Source organism: Pleurodeles waltl, chromosome 6 (genome assembly GCF_031143425.1).
Source record: "Pleurodeles waltl isolate 20211129_DDA chromosome 6, aPleWal1.hap1.20221129, whole genome shotgun sequence".
Classification (NCBI taxonomy): Eukaryota; Metazoa; Chordata; class Amphibia; order Caudata; family Salamandridae; genus Pleurodeles; species Pleurodeles waltl.
The window spans coordinates 290662526-290675481 of record NC_090445.1 but is presented as its reverse complement, the minus strand read 5'-3'; the positions used below and the strand labels follow the sequence as shown (position 1 = coordinate 290675481).

General features: G+C 39.7%; 1 protein-coding gene across 1 annotated transcript in view; it reads left to right on the top strand.

The window, feature by feature from the left end:
- The window catches only part of LOC138299643 (galactosylgalactosylxylosylprotein 3-beta-glucuronosyltransferase 1-like), a 266337-nt gene extending 258587 nt beyond the window's left edge, over positions 1 to 7750 (top strand). Inside the window, exon 4 of the mRNA XM_069238095.1 lies at positions 7353 to 7750. The gene's annotated coding sequence lies outside the window, so the exon portion shown is untranslated. The remainder of the gene's footprint in view (positions 1 to 7352) is intronic.
- Positions 7751 to 12956: the final 5206 nt, after the last annotated feature.

Genomic DNA, 12956 nt, shown 5'->3' with positions numbered 1-12956 from the left:
CTTTCTTTACCCATCTTTTTTTCCTTCTTGCCTTTCTTTTCCTTCCTTTCTTTTCTTCCGTCTTTCTTTCCTTTTGTTATTCTTTCTTTCATTTCTTCTTGCCTTCTCTCAACCACACTGCAGTTTTGAACTCAGATCTGTTTACAAGAGGCCCCAAATCTTTTATTTTGTTTGAATCGATCTTTAGTTGCACTGACCCTGGCGTAAAATCATTCCACAAGTCGCATTTTCTTTTTTTTAGGTTACTCCTGTGCCTGCACTTAAGGATTAAGGGAGCCTCTCCTTACAGATGAGGAGCCTGGTGGCCTTCGCTGTTACCGTATTTTTGCAGTCAAACTTTAACGTGCTTGCAGAAACCCGGGTTGCTCTTACTTCCCTGTCCTGATGAAGACCCGCGTTTGAGGTCCTAATTGACCCTCTTTTAGCTTTTAGGTCGAGACTTCGACATTTCATTCACAACTTGGGTGGAATAGACTATCCACTAGGAGACAATATGGATTTGGCCAATGCCTCTATGTAGTCAAATGAAATTGTAATGATATAGAAAGATTTATAGACAAGAATAGCTTTCAATGATTTTTTGAACATGCTTTGTTTTTTCTCTTCTTTCTATGAACTAATGCACAAGCACTTTTTCTGAGCATTCTGTTGTACTTCCTTGGAGGAATGGCTTATGTAATTATTGTATGTATAATAATATTGATTCTAAATACAGTTAAATTTAGTTTTTCATATTTTTGTGTGAAATTATTGTTTTTCACACTCCCCTTTTCTGGTTCTGTATTCACCCAAATACTGTGACGTTGTGTGGGAGGAATAGTTATGTTGTCTCAGGATGTGTTAATTGAGTTAATGTATCCAGATTATCTGTATGGACCAACTGTTGCTTTTATTATTTGATAGCCAGGTCCTATGGATTTATGGGTTACCCCATTGATATATAATGGTTCTTTCAACCATTTGTCTGTGGTTGTGTACAGCATGTGTTAGGGTGCAATATATTAGCCCACTTCAACCACTGGCTGACTTCATTGTGAGTTATGTATGGCATGTTGCATTTTCACACACAAAGTAGATCCTTGTAATGCCAGAGTATTGTGGTGAGGTGCACTTTTTTAGAACAAAAACATTTTTGCCTTTATCCAAGTTCCAGCAGCTTCCCGAACAATAAAGTTTTGCAAAAACCATGACAAAACAATAATTGCAAAAAGGCTGGCGGCCCCCAGACCTATTGACTTTTTCAATGCTTGTTGTTTCGGGGGCTGAAATTTTATATAGAAGTGAGTTTTAGTGTTAAGTACAGGGAAGTGTCATTTTCTTGGTGTTTGTACACCTGAGGTTCAAATCCATGAGGTTTCCTCAGTCAAGATGTACGCAAACAGACTGCTGTTCACTGTCTTATCATTTCTTGATAGGCCAAAATGTTCTACATTAAGTTCCTCTGACATATTTATAGTCCTCAGAATAAAGGGGTGATTAGAGAGAATTATTGCACTGGAATCTCTGTTCAAGCTCTTGATTTTATTATTTGTGGCCACAATAATGTTTTGTGGAAAACATTCAATTGTGTCAGTAGACAGTTTTTATATCTCGCCACAGCCAGATTTAGTTGCCTGGGAGGCTCAACCCCCGATTGTATCTAAAGACTCTACCATTCACTGCAGTGATAGACTGGGAAAAGTATCTTGTGTTCTCTCTTTCCTATCTAGTTGGTTTCTCCAGCCACACCATGAATCATTGGAATAAAAGAAAATACTTCCAGCTCTACAAAGGATGTTATACTACTACACAAGCCACCTGAGATAGAAGCATACAACATACTCTAAAGATGTGGATAAATACTTATAGTGGCACTTCCATAAATATCAAAGCCTTGAAGGCTTGCTCATCATCAAGGGGCAGGTTAAATGTTGCTGTTCATCTGCAAAAATAAATAACTAATGCTGTCTTCAAATGGAACGGGATGCAACCTTAATCTAAATCATTAACGCTACTGATTGTCAGCAGGTGCCTCAATATGTATGATATGTTCTTTTTTTATGTACAAATAGTTAGAGGAATTACCTATACCCAATAAGACGAAGAAACTTGGGTGTGGGTAATTCTAGGTGAATATACTCCTAGATTAGTTGTCAGGGAGCCTTTATGCTAGTAAAACTTTCCAAAAAGTACTTAGAAGAAGTAGTATGGAGTGTAATTGGCCCAGCCAAGTTCAGCCAGTGGATGTCATGTGTTTTTCATGGTTGCCATTGCTTGGTTGGGCAGTCTATTGCATTTTGTAGAAGGATATATTATCCCATACATGTTATTGTTTTGTGCTGCAACATCAAGAGCAGATCTACACAACTCTGCTCCTCATTTTCCTTTCAGTAATTGTTCTGCATAGTTGGTCTCCGAGTTTCTGATTTTCATTGTTACGGCCAGACTAGTGATGACATCATGGTGGCTGCTGTTGCCTCTTTAGAGGAACCAGAGACTCCTCTGGACCTGGCTGCTCTTTTCTTGCTGCAGTTATTTGTAGAATATTGTCAGAAAATGTATTGATTGCCACAAATATCATATCATAGATATTGTTTGCAAAATTATTATATCTATTGATTATTATTATCTCGAATGGGAAACTATAAGTTGAACACAATATTTCTGTCAGTTGATTATTTAGATTATGATGTCCTGTTCACATACACCTACTGCCACCAGATCAGTGCCCATACGTTTGTGGACACCAGTCACCTGCAAGGACACTGCCTCCTCTCCTTATGGCAGGTGTTCACCAGTGTTGTTGCTGCTGGGTGTGTTCAAAGTTGCCATAGGTTATGCCATTGCTGTACAGAAGCCTGTGCATAAACCCACTTATTGAAGCCAACTACTCCTCCTTGCAGTGACTGCCCCCTATAAGAGTTTGCCAAATCTAGTATCCCTTTCGGTTATGCTCTTTTCACAGCCCCAAATGAGTGGGTTCATAGAGAAGAGCATGGCCTGCTGGGAGATCGAATGCCAAATAATGAGGATCAGAATGTCCGTCTTATGTAGTATAAAATAACTCACAAATCCCTCTCCCTCTGTCTTGAACATGGCCCAAGGCCTACATGATTAAAAGCCACAAGTGTTCAACCAAAAATGCGGTTGTGCAGGCATGACAGGTACTAATAAAACAAAACACATGCTTTTAATACTTCCTCTTCTAATTTAAAGAGGGAGCATTAGAAATACTGGCGGACCTGAGGTTGAAAGCCAATGACAGCCCAATTTAGCTTCTTCATTCTGGGTGTTTCCAAGATTGGTGGGAAAGTTCTAGCTCCCTGACTCACTAGATGTCTTGAGGATGACAATCTAGTGAGATATCAGCCAGATGGGTTTCAGACCTGGATTGCAGGCATAGAAAGCACAAGGGACTGAAAGGAACTCAGATGGGGCTTGGATGAGGACACTTCCACTTGCCTCATTTTGCTGCACCTGTCGATATAGTAGACTACTCAATCTTGGGTCAGCATATTGAGGATGACACTTCCACCTGCCTCATTTTGCTGTAGGTATCAATATGGTAGACTACTCAATCTTGTATCAACATATTGAGGACACATATTTGCAAGTGACTGCCGGACAATGGTTTGCCTCTCTTAGAAAGGGGGCTTTGGTTGGCAGTCAGGTTACCCCCCTGTTCATGCAAGTACCCTCACTCTAGTCAGGGTAAGTCACACACAATCCAAATTATCCTGTGCCCACCTTCTGGTAGCTTGGCACTGAGCAGTCAGGCTTAACTTAGAAGGCAATGTGTAAAATATTTGTGCAACAAATCATACAATAACACCATATAGTACAACACAAATACCCCATATAGTGTTTAGAAAAATATATAATATTTATCTGATAAGATGCAGGTCAAAACGATTAAAATGCAATAAGTAAATGTTGAGATCACTGAAAAGTGATATAAAGTGTCTGAAGTCTTTTTAAAAGCAAACAAAGTCTTTTTCAAGCACAAAGTACCTGGAAACAAAGGGGTGTGTGTCGATTTCTCAGGCTGCACCTGGTGATGCGTCATTTAGTTGTCACGCAGGGACGGCTCTGCATTGATTTCCGGTGCTCGGTCATGGATACTCTTTGGGTTGCAGGGTTTTCAGATGCCCTAGGGACGGTGCGTGGATTTCCTGCACTGGCAGGACGAAGTCACAGGAGCTGTGCCGATCTGATAGCCATTGCGTCGAATTTTCTACTGCACAGCAGGAGCTGCGTCAGTTCCTCTCTGGAAGTCGGGCTGCATCGTTCCGGCTCGGCTGTGCGTCAATTCAGTGGGCCATGCGTCAAATTTCCATTCACTACGCTGGCGCTACGTCGATCTTCTCATTGCAAAGTCGAGCTGCATCATTCCGGTTCGGCGTGCGGTTAAATTTTCACTGCGGTGCAGGCTGTGCGTCATTTCTGGCAGGCTGTGAGTCGAATTTCACTGCACACGGAGTCCTTCTTGAAGAGATTAAGTCTTTTTGGTCCTGAGACTTCAGGGAACAGGAGGCAAGCTCTATCCAAGCCCTTGGAGAGCACTTCTTCACCACAGCCAGAGAGCAGCAAGGCAGCAGTCCTACACAGAAAGCAGACACAGGTGAGTCCTTTGGGCAGCCAGGCAGTAGTTTTAGCAGGATGCAGGTTCTGGTTCAGGTTTCTTCTCCAGGAAGTGTCTGAGTTGGTAGGGGGAAAGGCCCTGTTTATATACCCAAATGTGCCTTTGAAGTGGGGGAGACTTCAAAGAGTGGCTTAGAAGTGCACCAGGTCCCCTTTCAGCTCAATCCTGTCTGTCAGGGTCCCAGTAGGGGGTGTGGCAGTCCTTTGTGTGAGGGCAGGCCCTCCACCCTCCCAGCCCAGGAAGACCCATTCAAAATGCAGATGTATGCACGAGGCTGAGTATTCTGTGTTTGGGGTGTGTCTGAGTGAATGCACAAGGAGCTGTCAACTAAACCCAGCCAGACGTGGATTGTAAGGCACAGAAAGATTTAAGTGCAGAGAAATGCTCACTTTCAAAAAGTGGCATTTCTAAAATAGTAATATTGAATCCAACTTCACTAGTCAGCAGGATTTTGTATCACCATTCTAGCCATACTAAATATGACCTTCCTACTCCTTTCAGATCAGTAGCTACCACTCAAACCATGTATGAGGGCAGCCCCAATGTTAGCCTATGAAGGGAGTAGGCCTCACAGCAGTGTAAAAACGAATTTAGGAGGACATGTAAGCTACATTGGTACATGTCCGGCCTTTTGCCTCCACAGCACCCTACACTATGGGTTACCTAGGGCATTCCTTAGGGGTGTCTTATATGTAGAAAAATGGGAGTTTTAGGCTTGGCAAGTACTTTTAAATGGCAAGTCGAATTGGCAGTAAAGCTGCACAGACAGGCCTTGCAATGCCAGGCCTGAGACAAGGTTAAGGAGCTACTTAATTGGGTGGCACAATCAGTGCTGCAGGCCCACTAGTAGCATTTAATCTACAGGCCTTGGGCACATATGGTGCACTCTACTAGGGACTTATAAGTAAATTAAATAGTCAAATTGGGTGAGATCCAGTGTTACCGTGTTTAAAGGGAGAAAGCATATGCACTTTAGCACTGGTTAGCAGTGGTAAAGTGTGCAGAATCTAAAAACCAGCACAAACAGTATTTAAAAGTGGAGGGAGGCAGGCAAAAGGTTAGGGGTGACCACCCTAAGGCTGTCAGGTCTAACAGCCTCCTTTTCCTCTGCATGTCAGTCCTTAACTCTCCATTCTCATTGTTCAAAGCCATTTCTGATGTGGAATTCCTTAAAGCTCTTCACTTTTTCCTGTCCTTTTTAAAATCTAACTTTGGCCACTTGCCAATATCGTCAAGTCCTGTGGGTTAAAGTTGATCGCTTGTTTTTAATAATTCCGGGCTTATTTTGAGATTCAACAAATCTGTAGGAAAATTCAAGTCCATGCTGACAATAAAACAATCCATCCACAGACAAACAGAAACAGAACACTTGTTGACCTCATGATACTGAAGTCCCTCCGCCCAATACACTGACAGCTCATAACATCAGCCAAAGCAACATGCTATTCCAAATCCATCAATGAAAGCACCATGTGGCTCCATGTGGAGATTAAAGATGACAGGAGACAGTATGGAACCCTGGAGGACTCCACTGATGATGAGGATCTTTTGTGACCTGACGGTGCCCATGTAAACAAGCTGGTATCGGTTGAAAAGGTAGAAGCAGAACTAGTGAAGGACATTGTTGCCAAATCCCATTTGAGTCTCCAGGGTGCAGATGAAGATGGGATGGTCGACTGTGTCTAAGGCAGCTGAGAGGTCCAGCAATATCATGAGGGATTATCTTAATTTGTAAAACAGAGGACATTGGGTTTAATACTGAAATTGTTTTAAAGCCAATTGGTATGGCTTCTCAATATTGAAAGGCAACATACATGTATGTTTGTGAAACTGTAATGAATGGGTTATAGTCTCTAGGGTATTAGTTGAATTTTGTGACTGTTTCTTAACGTACACCCCCTGTAGTTTGTGAGTCCCTTTCGAATGAGTTTTTTTCCACCTGACATACATTTCTAATTTTATACTTAGTATTTAGTGTTGCATGTATTAGAGTATGTCTACTTTTTAAAACAACATTTGACATTGATGTATGGACTGTTATTTGTCGAGTTTTGAGTATCTAATCCTCAACACCTGACTAAGCCTTAGACTGGTATGCCTGGATGCTTGCCCCCTAGTTTGAAAGTATGCAGTATAGGGGTCCCATGAAATCAGAAGTGAAAGATTTCAGTTGTCACATTAGAAGCCCACTAACTGCTGGGACCCTCCAAAGAGGATTTGTAAGGATTAACATATGAACTTTATGAACAGTACGCATTCCCTGCCAATTATGAGTTTTGGCAAACCCAGTTTGAATCTCAATTTTATGTGGTGTCTATTGATTTCAGTTTGGATTTTACTTACCAGCAGAATTTCCCTTGAATGTTCATTGATCATATCTAATCTGGTGCATCAGTGGATGTCCAAAGATCAATATGTCACAACTGAATCCAGTGGAAGCCAAATGACAATTGGTCAAATTAAACTCCTATCAGGGACATATGTCTCTATACCACCTACAATAACACTTCTGTCAAAATAGTTCAGCTGGAATTCCAGAGGTCCTACATGACTCTCAGTATTATTTATTCCTGGGACTTGAAAATCATTGATTAAAGGCTAGTTTAATCCGCCAGGTGGACAATAAATTAATCCAACTATCAGTTAGACAAGAAATAGATTGACCCATTGTTGTGTTCTTTCCTTCTAGCTTTTTGATTTCTCTGTTCATTTGTTCTTTGTCTTTCTGCAGGTCTTAGTTTGGCACACAAGGACTGAAGGCCCACGGATTCATTTTGCAGGATTCCCAGACACATTTGTCGAGGTGTAAAGGAATAGGTGCATAAGATCACTTATTTTATTCAGTAGAATGAAAGACTATGTTAACCAAATCGTAATTAAAGTAGTAAATATCATCAATGCAAATATATGGCACAAAGACACTCATCGAGGTATCCAATGATGCAATAATATGTTGTATTCTTTAACTGGAAAGACTGACACAGGCTTCCATAAGTGTACTCTGCAAGACGAAGGAGTCCAGAGCTTCCGCCAAGAATTGTGATGAAAAAGCCCCTTGAAAGCAATAAAGTGTTGTATTCTTAAGAAAGCTTATCAAGTTGTTGTAGTAGCTAAAAAGGAGTGCTTTGCTTTGAAAATGTGATGACAGGAAAGCTCCCTAACCCTGAAGGATGACTCAACAACACTGTAAACAGACATCACTCAAAGGTAGTCTTTAAGTGTTTAACACTTAGACTCAAGATGATCCCTGTTTTCTCAGCACCGCAATGAAGCTAGCCCTTCTGTTTTAAATAGACCTGTTATACTACCATGATCTAATCTGAGTCCACACACTTTAGTCATCAACTTGTATTTCTTGTCATTCCTTTTATATAATATTGTATATAATGTTGTTGAAAACAGTGATTTTAACAGAATTGGAAACATCACAAATTAATAGCCATAAATGTTTCAGTGTGAACAATGTTTATTTGTGTGCTGCAATAACATAACATAAATTACCATTGCTTTCACAAGGAGACCCTTGTTAAATCCTTCATTTTGGTCCTTCTCTCAACCACCTTGGAGGGATCAAGTTCATTGTCCAACACCTTCAAACACATAACACTTCGATGAGTGCTGAAAAAGCCAAATGGGCATAACAGATGCAGCCCAAACATCACACTCGGCTGAGCAGGAGGCGTGTTAGAGCAGCCGATGCAACCATTACTGATTTATCACATTTATGAAGGACAGGTAAGGCCAGTGCTGGAAGGCTGATTCTATGATTTGCCACAGCTGAGAAGATACGGAGAAATAATCCAAAGATGGTGGATCTGTAAAAGAAGAGTTGCACAGGTAGGAAGGTGTGTAGGGGTAAATATGATGAAGTTCTGGGTGCGGAAAACCATGAGGAAGGTGTGGGTAGGTTCTGGATACCACAGGAAAGTAACGAAAGCAAAGGTGACAGCAAAGACAGGTGGGAGATATAGAGGATGGGTTTCAGAGTAGAAATCTGTTCTAAGTATGTCGATTCGACAGTATTTACTCCACAATTAGGCCATATTATTACTCACATAACTCTCTTCCCTAGTGTAGAGATTAAGTGATGCAATCAGAGTCTATCGTGCAAAGGAATTTGATCCTAATTGGGCTAATTCCGTGAACCCATTACATTCTAAGTGAATAAACTGATGCATATTTGGGAGGTTTCCTTCAATTATTATCACTGCACAAACATGTCTTGTTCTAAGCGGCAAGATTTGGCTGACAGGGCATCTTTTTTTTAATACACTGTCCAAAATGTGCTTAATGGAAATCGGTTAATGTGGCTGACATATAAAAACAGCCTGACATTGAAGCATGCATTAATAATGATTGAAGCATTTAATAACTGCATCTTAGTTATAGGATAGTACTAGGAACATGCTTAAATGTTACCCCGCAAAAAGTAACACTGTAATCCTAACTCACATTTACATGCGGAATTGACTGGAATGAAGTGCCAATTTTCACTAAAATTACATTTTATTGTGCTTAACAATGACCGATATACTTGAAAGCCCCCATACACGTTTATAAATAAAATGTAATAGAGGTGCAGTCATGCCTATGTAGTTCCTCTGTAATGACGGCTTTTGTTTAATTCCACAGGAAATCTAATTTTGGGATTTTTGCATCCTTGACAACTTTGGCAAAGCAGAGCCAAACTTCCGTGAAAAAACGTACAGGATGATATCTAAAATACTCTCACATGCGGCACAGACTGAGCCAACAGTCCAAAAGATATAAATGGGTCACAAAATATTTTTTTACGTTCCAATATTATGGGATTTCTCATAGCATGCCTTTGTGTGTGCATAACTTCAAAACCTCTGAACAGATGCTCAACATATTTTAATGGCATGGCAGTTTCATTGTCTTTAACTGGCTTTTCTCGTTGTTATCAAAACCGATTGAACCCCTTTGGAAACGTTAGCTAAAATGTAAGGCTCTAGTGTGCATGTGAAGGTATCTATATGCTCCAAAAAGTTCTTAAACCTCTATCGAAAAAGCACAGGACTTAGTTCATGCGCACTGAAACGCGTAGGATCAAACAATTCTGAACTTCAAATGAATAAAAAAAACTGAATATTCATACATTAAAACATGCATTTAAGTAGGGTTTTGTGTTCCGAATTCAGAGTAGGTGAAGCCCACTCCGCGGTGCAATTTAATAGCACGTTTCCTGACAAACATAAATGATCTGTGGCACATATTAAGTTTTATTCTGCACACTTGTTTGCAAACATCTTTGAAAGAAAACACATACCTCAGTCAGCATGGGAAACCATGAATTCACACAACACTGCCTGACAACGCACAGGCTATGTTGCCATAAAGAAATGACAAATACATTTTTTTGTATAATCCCTGTGCCTAATGCTAAAATGGATGCTGCACTGGTCATGTTTTTTTTCAAGACTGATTACCTAGGACTTTCCAACATCCTTATGAAATGGTTTAAGCTCTATCCAACCCCGAAGATAGTGATAGCTTTCCAGTGTTATATTTACTTCTCATATTGTTTTAAGTCACATATTTAGCAATTCACTTGCTCTGACATACTGCCATTTGCATGGTTTTAAAGACTAACTTTGCAAAAGGCACATACATGACACATATCCGGAGGCAGCAAATATGCATTCCCTTTTAAATGTCTTCTGCCCGAGTAATCCGTCTTCAAGTCAACACTGCAAAAAACAGTTAAATAAGGATATTCATAATTAGAGAAGTAAATTCCACATGCTCGTATAGAGTTAGAGGGAGTACTCCAGGAAGCAAGGAGAGGATGTTGAAAGCAAAACACAGCAAATGCTCCATATTTGGAATGCAAAATCACAAACATCACCACAATGTCCTATAAAGAACATCTTGGCACGTACTTAGTTATTGCAAGGTGGTGAAAACATAAAAATTCGTAGTTAGGGAAATGTGGAGGAGAAATTCACCCATGCTTATTTGTTCTGCTCACGCTAGGTAACAGGTACATTCAATTTAACATGCTTTGTTTTTATATGTGTTTTGAATAAACAAATATCTAATGAGAAGTTTATAATGTCTAAAAATTACCCATTTACACTGGAAAATTATAGGTTGTTTTCTTACAAAAACATAAACAATTACATTTCTCAGCAGCAGGTACCTTTAAAATCAGCAGCTCACTCTTGTGGTTTCTCATGTGAGCATTCTCAGTTGTATGCTAAAATATGTGTTTAGTAAATCTAAAAGGTTATTCCATAGAGACCAATGGAAATGTTTTACTTAGGCTTTGCATACTACAAAAACAAATTCCCAAAGTGGGCATCTTTTTTGGGGAAATTAGAAACTAATGACACCACATCACAAGAGTTTTGTTCAATTGATGGAGAACAGGAAAAAAAACATCTGATCGTCCACACTAAATTTGGCAGGAAGTCAGGTGGCTAACATCCGACAGCTCGTACTCCAACAGGCCATCGGAGGATCATGTCTGTAACAGAGCCAGAGTAGGCTCCGCCATCCACATACTTTAGGTCCTCCCACCTCTAAAATGGGCAGGTGGGCATGAGTTTGGCAGAGAGCGTAGTCCGTCACTGTTGCAAAAAAGTTCCTTTCTCTACCAAACCCTACAACAATCACTTATGGCCACATGTACAAAGCGTTTTGTGTACGAAATCAAAAGCAAAAAGGCTACTTCAAGGAGGTGGTAACCAACTTACAAATGGGAAGGGGCTACAAGGGGGACCCCTTCCCCTTTGTGAATGTTTGTAAAAACATTTTTTAAGAGCAGGCACTGGTCCCACAGACCACTGCCTACTCTTTAAAAAATTAAAAAATAACTTTTAAATTTTCTTTTTGAACCACATCCCGTTTTCCTTTAAGGAAAAGGGGCTGCATTTAAAAAAAAAATGCTTTTTGAAAAGCAATCACAGACTTATATGGTGGTCCGCTGACCCCAGCAGGTCACCATCCCTGTGATTTGTGCGGTTCCCAATGGGTCGCAAACCGAGACCTAACTTATTAATATTCATGAGGTAGATCTATGTGCAACCGAGACTTGCAAAATGTCTAAAACATACATTTGTACATGAGTCTTTGTGATTACCAAATAGCGAATAGCAAAAGTTCTCTATTTAGTAATCGCAAACACTTACTTTGGTACATCTGCCCCTTTGTCTTGTATTCAGTTCAGCTTACTACTACAACGAAAGTCAATTTCCAGCTTTCTGTCAGATGCAATTTCTTTCGAGAATACATCTGGGAAACTGAAAACATGAAATGTTACCAATTACTAGTAGATTTAGTCTATGAATTGCAGTTCCGAATGACAAATATACATGTGTATATTTACTCACGTGAATGTTCTGACAAAGTGCAAATGCACTTGCTAATTTTGTTTCTCCATGGGGATAATATGCCACCAATGAGTAACACCTTGCCCTAATGCTTATCGAAATAGGGGGTATTTCATCACCCTTCCTGTCTTGGATACGGCTTTGATCCAACTGGATCAAGTGTGGGACAGGATGGTGAATGGGCACAATTTTCAAAGAAATATCAGAACTTAAACTGGCTTTTTTAGAATAGTTTACATCTAAGTTTGAGATTTACAAAAAAAAAATGGTTTACACTTATAAAATAATATACTCACACTTATATATGTGATTATGCCTTTCCATGGGAAGGGATTTGGCATTCAAAAGTATGGTTATGAGTATTCACAAACATTTTCGCAGCCTATGAAAACCCTTAAAAAATGTAACCAGTTTTTAAAAATATTTTATCACCATAAGAGAAAACATTTGGTTTGGACATGTTTAATTTAGATTTAGGAGGGCTTGAACAGATTGGGCTTAGCTCCTTATACACACTGCCCATGGATGCACTTGTACATAATGCATCTCTTTTTGAACTTCATTCATACATGGTAGCTAATGATATTATCCGACAAATCATTTGAAAGGAATATTTGGCGCAGAGCTGGCTTCCGAATACTATGTTCTTTGAAAACATGGAATTGGCTTTCTGCAGGCAGTAAGGCACTCAGTAGCTGGCGTAGAAATTTCAACTGTTGAGGATGATACTTAGTGCAGTGTTTTTTCTGGGGTGATGTATGAGATTATTCAAAATGTCATTATTTGAGCACATTTAACATGTGTTTATTTACTGTGAGAGAATTTTAAAATATGACTTCCATATTCTTTACTTTTGTGCTTTTTTGCTGTGAAATTGTTTTATATTCAAAAAGGTGCAGGGCATTTTTCATTGTGTAGCTCTATAGCTGTAATGCTTTAGGACTGGCAATTATTTTCATGCATTCAGTTTCACAAAATCT